Source organism: Solanum dulcamara, chromosome 9 (genome assembly GCF_947179165.1).
Source record: "Solanum dulcamara chromosome 9, daSolDulc1.2, whole genome shotgun sequence".
Taxonomy (NCBI): domain Eukaryota; kingdom Viridiplantae; phylum Streptophyta; class Magnoliopsida; order Solanales; family Solanaceae; genus Solanum; species Solanum dulcamara.
In genome coordinates this window covers 44,336,280-44,354,849 of record NC_077245.1, presented here as the reverse complement: position 1 = coordinate 44,354,849, position 18,570 = coordinate 44,336,280, and the positions used below count along the sequence as shown (strand labels likewise).

The window sequence follows — 18,570 nt, the reverse complement described above, 5'->3', positions numbered from 1 at the left end:
CATATGGATATAAATATAATTTTTCTTTATGGTGACCTAGAAGAGGATATTTATATGGAATAACCCAAGGGCTTCAAAGTAAACGGTAAAGAAAATTTTATGTGCAAACTCAAAAAAAATCTCTATGGCCTAAAGCAAGCTCCTAGACAGTGGTACAAGAAATTTGAATCTAATATGGAGGAGCAAGTCTACAAGAAGACTTCCTCAGATCATTGTGTATTTGTACAAAAATTTTCTGACGATGATTTTATCATCCTCTTGCTATATGTGGATAATATGTTGATTGTGAGAAAAAATACTTTCAAATTTAATGAGATGAAGAAAGAATTGTGTAAGTCTTTTGCTATGAAGGACTTGGGTCATGCAAAGCAAATTTTGAGCATGAGAATTACTCGTCTCAGAGATGAAAGGAATTTTTATTCTTCATAATAGAAGTACATTGAATGTGTACTGAAACACTTTAATATGAAAAATGATAAGCCTGTTAGCACACCTCTTACTGGTCATATGAAGCTGAGCAAGAAGATGTGTCCCACAATAGTAGAAGAAAATAGAGTATGACCAGAGCTTCCTATCCTCCGTCATTGGAAGTTTAATGTATGTAATGATATGCACTAGACCTGATATTACTCACGCAGTTGGTGTTGTTCGTATGTTTCTTAACAATCTCGCAAAAGAACATTGGGAAGCTGTGAAGTGGATACTCAGGTATCTAAGAGGAAGCTCAGATGGATGCTTGTGTTTTGAAAAATCAAATCTAATCTTAAAGAGCTATACACATGTTGATACGACAAGTGACTTTGATAACAAAATATTTACTACTGGATATTTTTTTTATTTATTCAAGGGGAGCTATATCATGGCAGTCAAAGTTGCAGAAGTGATTGCACTGTCTATAATTGAAACTGAGCATATTACAGCTACTAAAGCTGGTAAGGAGATGATATGATTCAAACAATTTCTTCAAGAGCTTGGCTTTCATCAAAAGAAGTATATTGTCTATTGTGAAAGTCAAAGTGCAATAGATTTGAGCAAGAACTCTATGCACCATGCAAGGACGAACCACATAGATGTTAATTATCATTGGGTTCATGAGCAAGTAGAAAATGAATCATTTCACATATAAAAGATTTACACAAGTGAAAATTCTACAAATATGCTGACCAAGATGGTAATAAAGGACAAGTTTGAATTGTGCAAAAAATTTGTTGGCATGCACTGAAACTAGAAGGTCAGTGTTATCTCCTCCTGGTGAATGAGTCTGGAGAGGGAGATTTGTAGGGTCTATACCCATTGTAAAAAAAATGAAAAGGAGGGTTGAAAAACATAGCAATTTGCACTTACAAATTTAGCACTCGTTCCTCCTTTCAAATTGGCCAAAGAAAAGGTTGGCAAAGTTTTCTGTCAATTTTGGTGAAAGTTGGCACCAAGCCACCAACCAAAATTCATACACGGAAGAAAAATTAACACTTTTTCATTTCTATAAATTAAGAGCTTCAACTCATTTGTAAATCACGCTAAATCATTGAGAAAGAAAAAATATAGAGAATTGTGAGGTACACCATAAACTATACAAGAAAATAGTTTGTGAAGAAAAATAGAATGTGAGCGATATTTTAGTAAAGTAGGAAATCAAAAGAGGGTTATTTCTTTTGAGTGTGTTGCGGTTGCTTTGAGTATTGTACTCGTGACTACACAGTGTAAAATTCTTACTATAGTGATATCAGTTGCTCCTCTTGATCGGTGATTTTTTTCCGTTATTTAAATGGTTTCCACATAAAATTTTTGGTCACTATTTTTTCTTTTTTTTTTCCATTATTTTGATCATGTATATATTTTTGAGTTAATTCACGTTTTTCTAACAAACTCATGAAATGGAGGCACCAGAAAATGAATTACTTTCTCTCCTCTCATAATGGCTCTTTAACGGACATTTTGGGTGAGTAGGTTCGTGTTCCACTTGGAAAAAATTATTTCTGACGTGTACTATGGTGAAAACACCTTCTTTCGGAAAAATCAACCACCAACAATGAAGGAATTCCAGAGAAATCAAGTTATGCCTACAAAATCATTACTTCGACACAGGCTGTTGGTCGTGAAAAGGAGAAGGTAATTGTTCGACACTCCTGACTCCACCCACAATGGATTTCCAACAATAATCTTTGAAGCATCTAACTTTAAAGGGATTATGACAATGGAATGTCGCTAAATTCTTGTTGGGAGATTCTTGAAAGCTTCAAATTCGGATTTTATGATAATTACAACATGTTCATTGATATCACTAACGAGGCTGACTTCAAGGCTATTTGGTTAAAGCATGTAATCGAGATTGACGTTATTTATATTTTTACTTTATAAGGTATCTCTCCAAATGCCACTAGTAACTGAACATTGTGCATGTTAATGTGGTTATTTGAGGCAGTAAAAATTATAAGGTATTAATAATTATTTTTAAAGGAGGGTGTCTACTGACTAGTTTTAATTTTTCAACAAATGGTAATGCTTTTTATGTACGGTGTTTTGATTGCTTTCTTTAGCAAATGATTTTGAATTTTTAAGGTAACTGCACATAAGTAAACACTGTTAGTTGTTTGCTTCCTCGATCTTCGAATGGTACTCCTAACTGTAACAACACTTTGTAATGTTATTGAAACATAAAAATCGCAATTAGTTATTCATTGAGAGAGTAGTTAGTGAAGTGCAAAAACTGAAAATCAAATTTGGAAAGTCAATATGTTTAAATTGATCCATTTTTTTTTTTTTTGACAATAAACTGTAAATATTACCATATCATCAAAATTAATATAAATGCGGAGCACTCAGTTACTAGACCACCTTCTGGAATGGGTGCCTAGTTAGCCTAATCCTCAAAAGAAAAAAAAATCTAGTTACAAATTCTATCTATATATCCTTCACACTGGCTAGCAATTTGTTGATTCTCTCCTTTACTGCAATTTTTATTTGCTGAACTAAGAAGCTAATATTAACATTGTGACCTTCAAAAATCTTTACGTTCCTTGCTTTTGAAATGTTATGAAGCATGGCAGCATAACTCGCTGTCATAATTTCTTTCTTAAATTTCTTCCATTACTTTTGTCTGATCATTTGATGGTGTCTTGAACATCTCTGATTCCAGTATTAGTCTCAAGTCAGTTAGTAGTCCTTTATCATATCTCACACGTTAGTATACATCTTGCAAACAGGTGCGTATTGCTTTCAACCTGCATATGATCACACAGGATACATTTATCATCCTCACATTGTACTCCGATCCTCACCATTCTTTCTTTAATAAGTTATGTCCTTTGCACCACTAATCATACTAGAAGTCTTTGCTTTGGTAGAATTTTTTTTGCTCCATATCAGGTTGGATCCTCTCAAAGAAGGTCTGACTCCTAATAACACACTATAGTTCATTGAGATGGAGTACTTGTTTGTTTTTGTGAGCATATATCTTTCTTGATTATACCACGCCTGCATGCCTAGTTTTATTTTGTTTAACTATTTCTAGTACCAACTGTTGTTCTGAGGTGGTTGATGAGTCCAAATATATATATCTCTCTCTAGAAGTCTTTGCTTCGGATTTGGATTGGATTTGGATTTGGTCAAATGATGTAATTAATTATTATTTAATTAATTGAAAATCCTGACCCTTCGGCTTCAGATTCAGATTTGGATTTGGATTCGTATTTGGCTTCGGATTCAGATTCGGATTCAGATTAATTAATTAATTAATTGAAAATCCTGACCCGTGACCCGATCCGTTTCTTTCTTTCCCGGATTAATTTAAAACATTTCCTTTCGAAAGGTTGCAACCTTTTCTGAAAAGTAGCAAACCTTTTCCCAACAGGCAGAATTTTCTAAATGGTTGCAACCTTTTCTAAAAAGTTGCAAACAGGCTATATATTTCTGTTGATCCTCAGAATTGTTCGTTACGAAAAATTTCTGACAAACATCTTCTTCTTCTTTTCTACACTTCTTAAAAAAAACCTGTGTGATATACTGCCTTCGAGTGGTTCGCAGTCACCTTAATTTGCTGTACCGCTATTTTTGGTGAGTAAATCGTTCTATCTTGGGAGGAAAGATTCCAAAAACCTCGGGTACGTTGAGGGGGATAATTTTCTTAGGACACACTGTGCATTCAGTGGGCTCGATTTTTGTTCTTACATAATTTTTCAGATACTGTTCTTATTTTCAGTTTCTGTCTTTTATTTTCAGTAATTATTGTTATTGTTTCAACGTTTTACAATACAGATTAATAACAGTGTATCCATTGGACTCATAGCACCTCCTTCCTCTCCTGCAGCCATCACACCATCTTACCCACTGATGTTATATTCCATAGTCTACAATTCTTTATGTTTAATCCACCACCATTTGCCTTTAGGCAACAAATTGTGTGCCATTTCACTAAAGAAATTTTATTGTTCACTTTAGTGCCACTCCATAAAAATTTTCTCCACATCCTTGATTATACTCTGAGGAAGAAAAAATATTAATCCTCACAAATTTGGTTATGAGAAAAAATAACAGAATTTATTACGTGAAGTATGCCTGCATATGATAGGTCTCTAGTAGACATAGTTCTCATTTTCTCAGTAATCTTGATCATAAGTTTATGACAATCAATTTTACTTCATTTCTTATGAAATAGTGGTAGCCCAATATATTTAATGGGTAGTTCTCCAAGTCCAAAGTAGCAATGTCCAACAGTCTCTTTTTTTTTTTTTTGTAGCCTCAAAGACTCCAACTATAAACATGCTAGACTTTTCATGGTTAGTGGTTAACCAAGTGGTCGTTGAGAATCATTTGATAGCCTCCATAATCCTACTAATTGATTGTTCATTACCCTTACAGAAGATCATTAGATCATCAGCAAAAGTAAGGTGAGTCTGTTGTTGTCTTTTGCATAGAGAGTGGAATCGCAATTCAGATAGTTCTTTCATTGGAGATACCATCCTTGAAAAGTATCCCATCACTAGGACAAAAAGAAAAGGATAAATGGATCTCCCTACCTCAAGCCCCTCTTGCCTTTAAAAAAATCCATACCCCTCTTCATTCACCTTTATTGAAAAGCTTGTAGTTGTCACACAATCCATCACAATCTAACTAAAACTTTGGGTGAAATCCATATTCATCTAACATTTTCTGAACAAAGTCCCATTGCATCATATCATAAGCCTTCCTCAAATCAATTTTCATCAAGCATCTAGGTATGGTCTTTCTTTTATAGTGTCTTAACAAGCAATGGCATACTAAAATATTTTTTATAAGTGATTTACGTTTAATAAAATCAGACTGGGTAGAATTCAGACACATTTGAGCCTATTGCACATGATCTTAGAGATGTATTTATAAAGAGTATTGCAGTAGAAAATTGACTTGAACTGACTTGCATTATCAGGCCTATCTACCTTAGGTATAAGAGAGATCATAGTTGTATTCAATTGCTTTAACATCTTCCTATTTCGAAACAACTCATTAATAGCGCTATACACCTCATCTCCTATCATATCCCACACATTTGTGAAAAACCCACCGCCATATCCATCTTGTCCTGGACTCTTATTGATATTGATGCTCCATAATACTTTCTTTATCTCAACTGAAGAAACTGGATTTTGGTAGTTGCATTTGTTGGGCCTTATTTAGCCTAGGGCCCTGTTAAAATATTTTCTACTTGCTTTCCTCTTTATTCCTCCACCTGACCCCAATAAATTCTGGTAGTATCTCACAAATATAAGAGATCTGAATCTGCATGTGACCATTCTCATCCATTAATTGAGTGCTTGATTGCATCAACCTTTTTCTTCTTATCACTGAGAAGAAGCACATAGTATTATCATCTTCAAGTCTTAGCCAATTAGCTTTAGACCTTTGTTGGAGCACTGATTCAGCAAGGTATGGAGGATTTCTGAAATTGTTGCTTTAGTTTTTTCTCCTCTTGTTGTAATGTTCTATAAAGTGGGCTAACTTAAAGCTGAGTCTGCACCATATGGAGTTGATTCCTATCATCATTTACATGTTCTAATATATTGTGGAAATGTTGTTTATGTAGATGGCTTAGCTTGTGCTTCAGCAATTTGAGTTTACTCACCATACTATACATATAATAGCCTTCAATATGAATCTCCCATACATCTTTGACACTTAAGAAAAGGAGTTATGAGTGCTCCAGATATTACAATATTTGAAAGCAGGCTTTATGTTACGCTCGATCCGCATTAATTTCACCAAAATAGGACAATGATAACTAATCCCCTCAGACAGCACATGACTATGCATTTCAGGCATGGTGTGCAGCCACTCCCCATTTGTAAAAATCTGGTCCGTTTTGGAAAAAGTTCTTTAGTCTTGCCTATCATTCCAGGTTTATTTTCCTCCAGTATTATATAGTTCCTCAAGTTGGCAGTTCAGTTGCCTTGCATCCATAAGGGTAACATGATTCCTCCCCGTCTGTTGTTACTACACAAAACTGCATTGAAGTCACCTAAAATAATTAATGCTTGATTACACCCTGATGACCATTCTCAAATGATCCCACAATATTTGCCTTTCATCTCTTAAGTTGAAAGCATATACAAAAGTAGCAATAAACTCTCCTTGTTTTGGAATGTATCTTACCACATATGTCACAACTTGTGCCGCGTCATACTTCACTTCAACTTCAAACCAATCCTGCCTCCATGCTATCTATATCCTTTTATAAAAATAGGAGTTATGGTTGCTATAGTATGCCCAGCCACCAATCATTGCTTCGGCAATGCCATCCAATTTATTCACATTTATTCGAGTTTCTAGGAGACTAATTAAGCCTATCTCAAGGCTACTACAGAGGAGTTTCACCTCCCTCTTCTTATTAAGACCATTAAGGCCTCTAGTGTTCTACTTAAAGATTAACCATGCTTACTCGGAGAAATTTTCTTCCTCCCATCACCAACTTTGGTGGTTTGTTCATTTACTTTTATTCCATCCTCTCCCAATTTTCGATAGGAATTGGAGACCTGGATTATTTGTTATCACCAACTACTTGCACCTCTCCCGCTATTTGAACCTCCATCCAATTGTCTTTTATCAATTCTAGTCCTTTTCTCTTGGCTCGCTCCCCAGTGGCGCATGTTTCCTGTGATTTACTCTTCCTGCAACCCTTTGTTCCATGACCATACTTCTTACATATACTACAGATTATGGTCTTTCAATCAAAGCTAACTTGTTGCTCAATCACATGTCCCTTTTCATTCCTGAAAAATAGATCATCTCAGGTAATGGTTTGCTAATTTGAACTTTAACGAGCAGTTTTGCAAAGCTTAGTCCATTTTTCTACTCTGTGTTCTTGTCGACCATTAGAGGCTTACCAAGAAGACTATCGATCTTGCTTAGTCCTTTAGCAATCCAGCACTTGAAATCTGACGCAGGTTGTTTGATCCAAATAGGAATTGAGAATAGCTCCTACTTGGAAAAATCCATCTCTGGAATCCATGCTTTCAGAATAAGAGGTTTGTTATCAAAGTAATGAATGCCACCTAGTAACACCTCCTCTTTCCCCTCCACAGTATTGAATCTAACCAGTAAGATCAAATTCTTCATCATAACTACCTTACTAATGCCCCGTTTTCCATATTTCCTCTGCACGAAACCATTCAACTCATTAAATTGTGGATGTGCTCCCAATACATAGCATATCACAACATTTTTCCAGTATTCCACTTCCATACTTATGTCCTCCCCTTCCGTGTTAGCTTTTACAAAGTCTAGGTCAAATCCAGCATTGCTTATCTTTGTAATATCAAACTTATCCCAAATTGAAGCACTGGGTGTACTACTCCCACCTCTGTTAGCCTTTGCCGCCGCATTTTCCACTCAATCGGTCATTATTATTATTATTATTAAATGGGTCAAAAATATTTTTTTTCGAATAAATATATTATTTTTTTTTCTTTTTAAACACATATTATTTCTAATAAAAATATTACTTTTTAAAAAACTCTATTCTTTTTTTCTATTTTAAAAAACCACTTAAACTAATAAAAATCTAGGAAATATTTTTTTCTTTTTAATCTCATTTTATCAATCAAAATAGAATAATTTCATGTACGATTTTAATGGATATACACGATCATAGTAAATTAATCATTAATTTTTATTTAAATAAAAATAAAAATAATTATAATAAAATAATATTTTTTTTTCGAATTGAAATAGGATAAACATTTACTTATAAAAAAATATATTTAGAAAAGAATATGTTGAAAAATAAATAAATAATATATTTATTTGATTTTTTTTTAACTTATTAAATAACAATAAAAATATTTATAGACTAAATTATAAACGAAAAGATATTTTTATTCTTTTTGCATTTGTTGACGTGATCCAAATTTATTTCAATTACACCAGACTCAAAACAATTTTACAAACCGACCGCACGCCGGGCCCTAATCTAGTGAGGCGGGTGAAGCAGCGGAGGGGAAGTGAGAAACCGGCGACAAATAAGAAGTGAGATTGGTTGTTTTGATGTTGAGAATTAGTATCAATGGCGCCCAAAAGCGTCTCTTTTCGTTCCTTTATTCTACAGTTGCACCGGGAGTGTCTAGTGTATTGATGGAGTTCCTGGTAAACTCACTTGACCTCTCAACAAAAGAAGCCTTTTCCACAAGCGCCAAGTTAACTCGTTTGAGGCCCAGACACTATGACCCGCATTTGTTACTTCATCTCCTCGAAGAAATGGGTATGAACAAATCACAGATCAAAACCCTTGTTTCTTCTTCTCCTGAATTGTTGTTTTATCGCGTTGACGAAGTCCTCAAACCCAAACTCAAGGTTTTTACAGCGACTTGGCTTATCTGGTTCTCAACTTGCTACATTAATTAGAAAAAGCAATTTTTTGACAAGAGGTTTACATACTATTATAGAGCCTAATCTTGTTTATCTGAGGGATTTATTGCCCATTCATGACCATCTAGCTATGATTCTTATAAAAGCACCTAGGTTGCTTTCCAATAATCTCACAGGCATCCTAGGTATCTGCTCAATAGTCGTGACTGGATTGAGAAAGCAGTACATCGACTAGAAAAGGATTTTCATATGCCTCTCAGTTCAGGGATGTTTCTTCATGGCGTTCTAGTACTTGTGTGCCTTAATGAATCGAAATTAGAAAGGAAATTAGATATTTTTCGGAGTTTTGGATGGTCTAATTCTGATATCGGCCGAATGGTGCAAAAGCTTCCTTACTGTTTGGCTTCATCAGAGGCTAAGATAAGGACTACATTGAACTTTTTCATGAACGAACTGGGGTATGAATCTAGTTATCCCACTTCTCATGCACCGCTTTTAAAGTTTAGCTTGGAGAAGAGGATCATGCCAAGGAATGAAATCTTGAAATTTCTTAAAGAAAACCAGCTGATAAAAGGGAAGCTAAGTCTTTACACTGTTGTGTCATGTTCTGAACCGGATTTTCAAAAGAAATATCTACTTCCTTTCTGGGAAAAGATGCCGGAGATATATGATTTATACGTGAAAAGTAAAAACTAAAAAGAAATCTTTACAGTGGCTGCAGAGCAAAGAGGTTTATTCAGTTCCTTGATAATATCTTAGATTCTTTTTCATGCTCTTGTCAAGCGTATTACTGCTTGTTTACTTCTCATTGCTGGAGATCTATTGATGAATGATGACTTTCCAAAAAATTAGGAAGTGATGAAAACTAGAAATTGATATCAATTTCATTTTCATTCAACTGATGATTCTTGTTTAATGAGGAGGAAAGCTGTATAGAAATCTCAATCAGGACAATATTTGTTCACGTTTAACTGAAGTTTCTTTATCGGATATCTTTGTGATAGGACAATATTTCTTGTCGACCTAATTTTGGCTTGAAGATTTTCCTTTGTTGCCTTGTCTAGGTAAGTGGGTCTACTATCTTCATTGTATTTTGAAAGAGCACCTTCTTTCAACCCTGGTCAAGTGTGGGCAACTGGGTATGATGCTCTAAATGCACTAGGTACCTTTGCCAATTCCTAAATGTGTTGATTGACTCTTATTAATGTACTTGTCCTGGGAGAACGGGGACCCTCATGAGTGTACAAGTAAAAGAGAACCTAAAGTATCCTCTGAAATACTTCACAGAATCAACATTTATGTTTAAGCATTCTAGCATGACTGACCCTTAATCTATATGATATCCATTTTTTCTCAATTGGAGATTACTTGACATTTTCCATCTTTGTAGTCTCAAATCAGTCATGGTAATGTAGCAAACTAAGCTGTCTGTGCCACAAACCCTGCACAGTCTCTATTTCTTTTCTTTTCTTTTTTTTGTTGAAAAGGTATGTTATTACTTTAGCACTAAGGCTTTGCAATATATAGAGGTATTACATAGTAAAAAACGTTAGTCCCTATGAGATCTTTCAGTGATGATTCAACTTCATTTACAATTTCCTTTTCACATAAAAAATGTGAAACATGTATGTAGGGATGGCAATTGGGCGGGTTGGATCAAGTTTGGACGAGTCATAACCGGTTAAGACAATAATTGGGTCGAGACCCAACTCAATCCAAATTAGTTTGGGTCAAAATGTGTTAGGTAATGAATTATATAACGGGTCAAAATCCAATCCAACCCAATTTTTACTAAGCTTTATTATTTTATTTGTTTTTTAAAATTATTTTAGTACCTAATAAAATTATTTTCTTATTATGGCTATATATAACATATCAAATTGAAAAAAAAAAGTTTTTAAAAAATATTTTAACAAGATTTCTAATGAGCCAATTCGGGTTACATATCAACCCAATTTTTTATGGATTGAAATGGGTTGTGTTGAAATGGATTAAGCTAATAAATAGACGGGTCAATAACCAATTCAAACTTAAACGGGGCGGGTTGGGTTGATTTTGCCACCCGTACATGTATGCACTTAATCTTGATATTCAGCAGAGAGATGACTTGTCTTGAAAGCATCTTGCATTCCTCTATCTCCAAACAGTTCACCACAAGAGTGATATTCCACCGTTTGTTTTGTCTCCTCTACTTACTCAGCCCCCCCACCCTCGCATGACCCACCCACACAATCATTTGAGCAGTTTATTGGTGCTCCTAGGAATCAACAGATTCATAAACAACTATCACCAATTATCCATATTAGGGCGATGGAGGAAAGATGATCTGGGGTATGTTCGGTATGAAGGAAAAAGTTTCTAGGATTACTTATTTTCTTGTGTTTGGTACTAACGCAAAAATATTGTCCTAAAAATATTTTTATATAATCTAAACAAATACTACGGGAGGTGGGGGTGGGGGTGGGGTGGTGAGGATGGGGTTGCAGGGAGTTGGGGGTGAAGATGATGTGTTGGAGTGTGGGGTGGACACAACCAATGTGGAATGCTACTTGGGGAACTTATTTTTCCTTCTTTCACTTGGAAAATCATTTTCCTAGGAACTTGTATTCCTAGCAAACATGTTATCCAAAATTTTCACCAGCCAAACATTGGAAAATAGGCAAATATTTTCCTCCATACCGAGCCCACACTTACTGTCTCTGGTTTTCCTCCATACAAGTAACATCTGGAACAAAAGGCGGAAGCGCCTTTTCTTCAATTCTCATGTGGCAAGCATGATTCTTTGGCTAGTAGTCAAGAGAAACATGCAATTTTTGACAGTTTGTCCACCTTTCATCCTTTGTTTCCAGGTCAAGAGAGTGCTTGATGATCATCTGAGGTAAGAGATGCATAGCAGGACATCCTGAAGAGTGAGATGTACTTTATCTTCATAGTTGTTTAAACCTTAAAAACGCTCTAGTGCTTTCAAAAATTCTGCACCCCTGCCTATTTCCTATTGATTGAACCTTCTTCAAAAGTTGAAGTTCCAGCCATGTTCTTTGTAGGAGCTCAAAGTAGTCTCTGGTTGTTGTACATTGTTGAGTAGAGTGTTTTTGGAAGGCAAAAGGCGAAAAAGGCGACAAGGGCCTGCCTCGCACTCGGCTTTTTGAATTGAGACATTAATTAATACCAAAAAACTTAAAATATTTAATTGCATATATAATTATTCAAAATCTCAATAGCAATAACATATTAGTATTATGGACAAATAAATACTATATTAATTAGTAATATAAAACTAAATTGAGTTGGACAGAATTAAATATAGGACTAGATATTTTTTTTTCCATAAAAGAATGGGCAGATCGCATAGTAGTCTCCGAAAATAAAAAAAAACAGAGCATCAAAAAAAAAACCCAGAGACTCTGCACACTGCACACTATCGCCATGTATCGCCTTTTCAATGTTGCCTACCTTGCCAGTAATAGGCGCAAAGGCTGGGCCACTCCCTATTTGCCAAAGGCGCAAAGGCGATCGCCTTTGAGAACACTGGTTGAGTATGTCAGGGGAACACTTCTTTCAAGAAACCACGCCTTAATCAGTTGTCATTCCAAAGGATACCCTCCTACCATTACCCACTTTAATATCAATATGTGATAAAAGAGGGCCATAGATTTTCGATATTCCTCCATACTCCCACCCCATAATAGAGATTAATGATAACTTCTCTGAATAGTGCTTGTTCTTCTGTAATTGTATCTAAATAGCCATTTCATCAGAAGGCTGATATTATGCTATTTCAGATTCTTGATGACCAATCTTTATTTCCGGCCAATAGTAATAGAGCTCCATATAAGTGAGTGAAAAGATCTTTGTTGTAGCTTTGTGGGAGAGTTTCTTCATATGGCATCTAATCCTTTCGCTACACTAGTTGGTAACAGGAATAGTGACTATCATATAAGTTGGCATAGAGTCAACTTATATGCTAGTTGACTATATGCCAGTGAGAGAGATTCACATTTCCATCTTGCAAATCTTCTTTCACATTTTTCAATCACCGCTTGCCAATTTTTTTCTCACCTAAATGGAGCCGTAAGTAGCTAGTTAGTCAGCTTCCAACTTGAAATTCTGGTTGCGAGGAAGAAATGAAACGTTGGGCATTTGATTCACAGAGAACATTATACTCTTGCTCCATTTTGCTTTTAGGCCAGATAATTCTTCAAATACAGTAAATAATTAACGTTAAATGCCTTATTTGCTCCACAATAGCATTAAAAAACTAGTGCATCATCAACATGTAAAAAGTGTGAAATTTCCATAGTATTGATCCATGCTAGCCATTTTAAAGCCTCTTATCCATCCACTATGACTGCTATCCTTTGCATTCTGTTATATCCTTGCATAATCAGTAACCAGAAAAGAGATAGAGGGCCATCTACCTTAAGGCCTATTTGTGAAGGAAAGAAGCCCATAGGAAAACCATTAATCAAATTTGAATGTCTGACCGTGCTGATACAGAAGAACATCCCATTTAAGGAAAGAAGCCCACAGGAAACCCCGTATTCACTTGATCATACGTTTTTTTCGATATACAAGTTTGCATTTGTGCTCATTTCAAAATTACCTTGTCTGTGAAAGTACTCCACTGCCTTCATAATGTTTTGATTGGCCAGCATGTTTGATAGAAACTAATGTAACTGCCAGAGCCCAGGCTTTATCATTTGCACAGATTTTGATCCTGTTCCTCGAAAGGACCTTGCAATCAGTTGTCTTCCTCATGTTGAAACCTTGGTCTCTATTTTTCATTCTCTATCTATAAGTTCTGATAGAACGTTAAGATCCCTCTTCTGATGGTCTCTGGATCTTCCTCTGTTTCTCCATTAATATCCAACTTATCAATCATATTGTGAGCCCGTTCAAATCAACTTATAAGTACTTTTTAGCTTATTGTGGTGTTTGACTATCAACTTAAAATGCTAAATTTAAGCCATAAAGTTGTTAAAGTCACCCAAAAATGAAAAATTGAAAATTCTAACTTTTTTCTTGGAGGGCTTAAAGCCATTTTCGTTGACAATGAAAATGACTTTTATATCCCTTATATTTTATTTTAATTCTCAGAGTACCCTCTCAGCTAAAGCCTTGCATATCTTCATTTTTTTGTTTTGCACTTCTATTATTTGATACTCTAATTAACTTTTCCTAATGTTGCTGAGTTTTTGAGCAGTTTTAGGGAGAGATAGATAGCAAGATGAAGATGGTGAAGGTGAATTTGAAGACGACAAAGTTTGACTTCATTGGAGAGCTTTCATTTACAAACAAATTACTATAATCTTTGAACAAATTTCAATGAGTGAGAAAAATGTAAAAACTGTGATAACGCAATTTCCTTTTAACTTTGAAAAATTCAACTTTTTGAATTTTTTAACTAGATAACGACGGCGGACAAATGCGATTCCGGCCAAGGCCGTGAAAGCAAAAAGTACTAATCCAACATTTGAGAGGTCTCTGTCATTGTTGGAAATAACTGTGTCTTTGTCACCTTATTTCAATCAAAGAACCCTAGATCTCGTCTCCATACTATCTCTCTCATTTATTTACATCTCGATTTCCATCAATAGATTAGCGTTCCGGATCAAATCCACTTTAGTATAGGGGTGTGCAAAATTTGAACCGATCGATAAATCTAATTGAAAAAAAATTTATTGGGTTATTGCTAGTGGATTATTGGGTTTTTAATGGTTTTATAAAAAAAATATCAGGTTAATGGTTCGGTTTCGGTTTTTAGTATTGGGTTATTGGGTAAAAATTGATAACCCATTAAGACAGTAGTAATTTATTATTTTACCTTTCATAAATATTACATATTAAATATTATTCCTTCGGTCCCATTTTATTTGTCATGATAAGGTTGCACAACCCTTAAAAAAAATTAATTAAGAGCGTTATTTGACTAATATACCCTTTATTAATTCTTTAATTTTTATCTATTTATGTGCCTCTTAATTCTAGAATAATTAATGCGAAGGGTAAAGTTGGAAAAATATAATTAATTCTCTCTTTTTTTGTTTAAATTGACAACTATTTTTAGTTTACATAACAATTAATATGGGACGGAGGGAGTAATAATTAACCTAACTAAACACTATATGTCTATATCGCTACTCTACACAGTCTACCCATTTTACAGTACTTCTTCACACCGCTTTAGTCTTTACTCTTCTCTCAAAACCTAAAGATTAGTTTGTAATTGTAGTTTTGCAAGTTTGTAAACATCTGTAATTTGATTAACATAAAAATTTTCATAGTATGTTTTGGATGTAACATGTAATTGATGTAGCCTTCGTACTACATTTGCTCTTATTGATGCAATTTCTCATTATCTTTCTTGTTTTTACTTTATCAAAGCATTTATAGTTGATTTGCTTGTTTCTCTGCATCATGCCAAATTGTTAGAGAAGTGAGAAGTCATATATTTATTTTATGATTATTTTCTTATTGGGTAAATCGAAAATTGAACTGTTAACAACCAAAAATCAATAAACTGAAAACCGATAAAAAATATCTTATTGGTTTGTTCTTGGTTTAACATATTTAAAAATTAAAAATTGATAAATTGAACAATAATATATAAAATCAAACCGAATCGATCGATGTACAAAAGTAAGTTGTTCTTGTAGTTTATCCAATTGAGAAATTTCGTTTGTAAGTCTGATTTCTTCTCTCTAGACTGCCAAAGCTGTTGGTATCACGCTCGACTAGCTTTGCTTTAAAGAATTCAGTTTATTTAAGAGTAACATTAGCCTTACTTGCCACCACAAAGGAGTCCCACCATTCTTTTGTATTCTCTTTAAAACCTTCAACCTCTAACCACCTTTTTAAAAAAATTGAAGTACGACGATCATTATAGTTCTGTCCAATCATTATTACCCCCTTAGGATTATGTGTGGAGGCATTTTTGAGAAGTGCAGATTACTTGATGTATCTAAACCCTTCATCCCTATATGTTGTGGAAATGAATCTGTCTAATCTTGGGGAACTATAATGATTGTTGTCCTTCACCCAATCCAAAATCAAAACCAAGAAGAGTTTTTTTTGATTTAGATATTAGATGTTTGAGAGGGTACATGTTGTTACACTCGTTTTTTGTCCTATTCCTGCAAGTTTGGTTGTTAATATATAGGTTGAGGTCATGCTTAAACCTCTTAGCACAATACTGGCATTAACTTAAAATAAAAATGGGCCACTTTTAGCAGTCATATTGAATCTGAGTAGTTGGTTAAGCTAAATCAATTCTCTCTCCATCTTTAAACACCTATCTCTGTGATTGAAGAAGATGAAATTAAGATTTCTAAAGTATGAATTCTATTATAGAGGACAGATGAAATATTATGGTTGAGCTCAAATGATAGAAAAATGGAGCAAAATTGACGGGTTGTGTACCTTATATTTGCAACGGAAGTGTTGAATTTTCTACGACTTGAAATTGCGTCAAATCCACTTCGTCTCTCTTGGAAACGGGGTACAGTGTTCACAAACTAAATGTCTATTTTGGATGTGAATGCAAAAAAAATATGAATTTTTCTTGTGTTGTTCTTTTTGTCGACTATTTTTTGTTCTTTTTTGTTACACCTCTTTCTTAAAAAGCCAATTCCAAACTTAAAGGGATTTTCAAATTAATAATTAATTACATTTGTAACTGTTCCCCCTTAATTTGAATCAAGGTAACTGCTTTACCTTATCTTCTTATCAGAGAAATAAAATGGGTCAAATTCGGGTAGGATCTGAGTTAGGTCAGGCCACACATGGGAAATCCATGACCCAAAATTCTTACATATCCCACTTCACACATAGCGGACAAGACCTAAGCTAGTGCGACATTAACAAGACATCCAATTCATACGACAAATAGTTCTTGTGATCTATGAGCATCAAGACCTTACTTATAAGGTTTTAACAGCTCCACATAGAAATTCAATCACATGTGGAAAGAATACACTATTTATATGAGGAAACTATTACCCACAATACCCCAGACATCCTTCACTAAATCAATAGTTACTTATTTGATAACTCATCATCTTAAAGAGTTGAACTCGAGTTCTTGCTTAATTTTATATACACAATTACACTCGAGTGTAATAACCGACTTGTGTATACAAGTTAAATTATTCATTTTAATCATCTTTTCTTTCTACTCGAATGTCACTATTAAAAAAATTACATTTAGCGACAGACTGATTTTGTAGCTAAACAACAAAGCCTATTGCTAATCCTACTTAACGATGAATTAGCGACATATTTTTGTTAGCTACGAGAAAAATAGAGACGGACTAACGACGACGTTCGTAGCTAAATGTAGTGTTTTTTAGTATTGAATCTATCTATTTCAAATCAACTATTTTCCTAGATATGCACTGCATTACCGAATCACTCATGGCTATAGTGTAATGACCCTCCAGGTCATTTTTGAATTAAAGCATTCATTTCATCATTTAGAGAGTTCCTGTAGTGACCCCAAGTCATTTATGACTTGCTGGCACTAACTGTTTGGTAGCCTACTCGTTCGTTTGAATTTTGGCTCGTTTCCCTATTTTGGAGCTTTTATAACTTGAAAAAGTGATGTTGGTCATCAATTAGGGTAAACGACCTCAGAACAGAATTCTAACGGTTTCATCAACTTTGAAATGGTTAAAATAGGCTAGTAGTTTGGTTGGCACGAGTATTGAGGCAATCGGTGCGGGTTTAAGGCCATTCGGCGCTTTAGTCTTTCAAATTTAGCCAAGGGTTCACTTTGGTCAATATTCTTGGAAAACATGCTCAGATGAAAATTCTGTCAGCGTGGTTAGTTCCAAAATATTGAATTTGGTCTAGAATGATCTTTTGTGCGCTTTTCGAGGCTTTTGGTCTAATCCCGAGGCTCAGTGTGGAATTTAGCTAAAAATGACACTTAGGTATGGGATCCACTTTTCATTAAAATAACCTCATATAGGAATTTTGAATGCTCTATTGAGTCTAAAACATCGAATTTAGTGGGGTAGCATATCTCGTTTGCACACACGGGGTTCCAAACGAATCTCGAGCATCTTATCGGAGACTTAGACATACCAAAGTTCATTTTGCACCAGCTGTGTCCGGTGCCATCGCTTTTAAGATCCCTGGTCCCTAAAGCGACTATCGCAAAAGAGACCAAGGGGTCGCTAAAGTGACCTTAACACCAGGGCCAGGGGTCGCTAAAGCGACTACCCCATCGCTAAAGCGATAAGTCGATTAAGCGATCCAGTGTCGCTAAAGCGATGCTCGCCTCTTGGTGGGTGTCGCTTAAGCGATCATCGGGGTCGCTTTTGTGACACCTGAGACTTATTTTTATGTTCGAAATTTTGTTATTTCTTCAAGTTGAATATCGAATTCTCTGACAATTCTAAGGAGATTTAAGCAATTCAAAAGGCTAAGTTACAGAGTTTTTTGAGAAAAACACTGTGGTGTGATCAGAATTGGTTGTAGAGCCTTTGTTTTGAGAAAAACACTGTGGTGTAAATTAGCTTGTTTTCCTGCTGCCATAGTTGTATTTGGAGCTTGTTGGTGAATTTTAATGCATGAGTGTGTTGGGGCTGATTCGAGCACGGATTGCATTCATTTTTGGGACACAAATTTGGGGGGTAGTGTGTGTGACCTTTTCATGAAGTCAATTTCATAATTTACAGAAATGGTCCCTCATTTCCATTTTTAACTCTGTAATTGATCTGTCTCCGAATTTAG

The 18,570-nt window shown here is 34.9% G+C and overlaps 1 pseudogene across 1 annotated transcript; it reads left to right on the top strand.

The window, feature by feature from the left end:
- Positions 1-8,373: 8,373 nt before the first annotated feature.
- LOC129904546 (transcription termination factor MTERF15, mitochondrial-like) lies at positions 8,374-14,381 on the top strand (annotated as a pseudogene). The gene is made up of 2 exons (XR_008770449.1): positions 8,374-9,565; positions 14,039-14,381. The product of XR_008770449.1 is annotated as a transcription termination factor MTERF15, mitochondrial-like (transcript).
- The last annotated feature ends 4,189 nt before the right edge of the window (positions 14,382-18,570 follow it).